This window comes from Moschus berezovskii, chromosome 18, assembly GCF_049115385.1.
Source record: "Moschus berezovskii isolate FMDL1 chromosome 18, NW_MosBer_1.0, whole genome shotgun sequence".
Lineage (NCBI taxonomy): Eukaryota > Metazoa > Chordata > Mammalia > Artiodactyla > Moschidae > Moschus > Moschus berezovskii.
This window is the reverse complement of record NC_142477.1, coordinates 54,597,523-54,600,327: the sequence shown is the minus strand read 5'-3', so window position 1 is coordinate 54,600,327 and position 2,805 is coordinate 54,597,523. Positions and strand designations below refer to the sequence as shown.

Here is a 2,805-nt window from a genome sequence, read left to right as displayed (position 1 = left end):
CCACTTGACAGACCATGTCTATTAAACCAGAATTGAGACAGAACGTTTCAGGAAGGGTTTGATCTATGTTAGTCGCCTGCAGCTTCTGTGACACCAAACATGGTGACATAAAACAACAGAAATGTATTCTGTCCAGTTCTGAAGACCAGAAGTCCAAAATCAACATCACTACGTCAAAATTAAGGTGTCATTAGGGCCATACTCTCTCAGGGTATTCTAGGGGAGAGCCCATTCCTTCTTTTTCCACTTTCAGGTGGCTGTTAGGATTCCTCGGCTTGCGGCCATATCACTCCAATCTTCAAATCTCTTTGTTCCATTTTCAAGTCACCTTCTTTTCTGTATGCCTGTGTGAAATCTCCCTTTGCCTGCCCCACTCCTTGTTTAAAATATGAAGGCTTCACAAATCTGCATGACATCTTTGTGCAGGGGCCATGCTCATCTCTGTATTGTTTCGATTTTAGTGCATGTGCTATAGAAGTAAGCTCTGCCTCTTTCTTGTAAGGACACCTGTGATGGCATTTAGGGCTCCACCCGTATAATTCAGTGAAATTGACTTATCTCAAGATGCTTAAATTAATCACATCTGGAAAGAGCCATCTTCCAATTAATGTAACATTTACAGGTCCAGGGATTAGGATCTTATGACTTTGGGGATCCTTGTTCAGTCAGCTTCCATCTTGGAGAACTTTGTCAAAATAAAAACTTTGCTAAAGATCAGTTCAGTTCAGTTCAGTTCAGTTGCTCAGTCGTGTCCGACTCTCTGCCACCCCATGAATCACAGCACGCCAGGCCTCCCTGTCCATCATCAACTCCCAGAGTTCACTCAAACTCATGTCCATAGAGTTAGTGATGCCATCCAGCCATCTCATTCTCTGTCGTCCCCTTCTCCTCCTGCCCCCAACCTTTCCTAGTGTCAGAGTCTTTTTCAGTGAGTCAACTCCTCACATGAGATGGCCAAAGTATTGGAGTTTCAGCTTTAGCATCAGTCCCTCCAATGAACACACAGGACTGATCTCCTTTAGCATGGACTGGTTGGATCTCCTTGCAGTCCAAGGGACTCTCAAGAGTCTTCTCCAGCACCACAGTTCAAAAGCATCAATTCTTCGGCGATCAGCTTTCTTCACAGTCCATAATAGCCATTAAGTCAACTACCAGCAAGAAGGAACTACCATGATTCTTTTTTAATACTAACCAAGATTTACTTAATTCAAATAATAGAAGTGTTGGCCTAGAAATGTTGGAAATCAGGCATGGAAAAATCTGGAATATGACTGTTTTATAGGCAAACATCAGTATCTGCTATAGCATACTCATGTGCAGCTATTGTGTCTAGCAAGAGCTTATAATGACTCAAGAAAATAAATTTTGTAAAGTAATAGGAAGAAAACCTTTTATCTACAGTATAGTCACAACAGAGAATGAAATTCTCTTATGCACTAAAAAGATGGAGACAATACACAGTCACTAGTGTTTTCCTGGTGGTGGTGGAAGTTGGGGTTATTGACTTTCTTTTTTCTCTTTTTTGTATTTTTGAAAATTTTTATGAAAAGTATATGTGTATATATATATATATATAGCTTAAATTAAAAATATTTTAATAAGAAATCAATAGTATTGTTATATGATTATATTAGAGTATTTTAGAAGATAATATCAGTTTATTTTGTATCATGTCACTTAATTTCTCTATCTCATTTAGTTTACTAGATCAAAATTACACAGAATAGCTACAGACCCCAGCTACCCACTCCAGTATTCTGGCCTGGAAAATTCCATGGACCATATAGTCCATGGGGTCACAAAGAGTCGGACATGACTGAGTGAGTTTCACTCACTCTGCCCAGACAAATTCTTCTGCTTTCAAAAAGGCCTAGACCCCTTACCTTGTCATTGGAGTTATCTTTCTGAAACATGGGTTCTGAGATCTGCCATGCGTGCACATATGCTAAGTCGCTTCAGTTCTGTCTCACTCCTTGTGACCTTATGGACTGCAGCCCACTAGGCTCCTCTGTCCCATGGGATTCTCCAGCAGGAACACTGGAGTGATCCACCATGCTTCTCATCAAAAATATTTAATGTATTTTTGTTGCTTTAGAAAATGTCTTTTCTTTTCTAACTTTGGCACTTAGAGTTGTACCTCACAAGAGTTGTACTTTTCAAAGCCCCCAACACCAGATGCCCCCCCCCGACTCAGTCATGTTCTTTTTGCTCTGCCTTGCCCATTTATGCTCTTCCTCAAATTGATCTCTACTCAGGGGTTCTTCCTGTGGCCCCAGATGCAGGAGAAGCTGAACTCTACCAGGCATCTTATTAGAAATACAAATTCTCAGACCTCCTGAATCAGAAACTCTGGGGGTGAGCCTCCTCATGCAAGTTTTGACAAACCCTTGAGGTGATTTCAATATATGCTAGACACTGGGAGACTCGGGGTTAACTAGCTTTGTCCTACTTTCTTTATTACTGCATTTTTACATCTGTGGCAATCTACATTACTAGAATCACCACTGTATTATTTATCCTAGAGATGTTATTTGTAAATCAATTTTACAAGTATATATTAGGCCAGCAATTGGCCTTCTAAATGAATAACACACCTATGATTTTCTTGCTTTATCAGTCATTTTTCCTGTAGGTAAATATTTCTTAGCTTGTTTTTATGTATTTTATGCATATGAGTCAATGAACCAGGGCAAGGATGAATATTCTTTCTTAACCATCCTCTGGATCACTTATTCTAAAATCATCAAATGCTTACTTTGAGCAAACATGGTCTATGATTCAAAGCCATTCCTTCAGCTGCAGTTC

The 2,805-nt window shown here is 39.8% G+C and overlaps 1 non-coding gene across 1 annotated transcript; it reads right to left on the bottom strand.

The window, feature by feature from the left end:
* Positions 1-381: 381 nt before the first annotated feature.
* Positions 382-485, bottom strand: LOC129553450 (U6 spliceosomal RNA). Its single transcript, XR_008685473.1, has one exon. It is a non-coding gene; the product is annotated as a U6 spliceosomal RNA (small nuclear RNA).
* Positions 486-2,805: the final 2,320 nt, after the last annotated feature.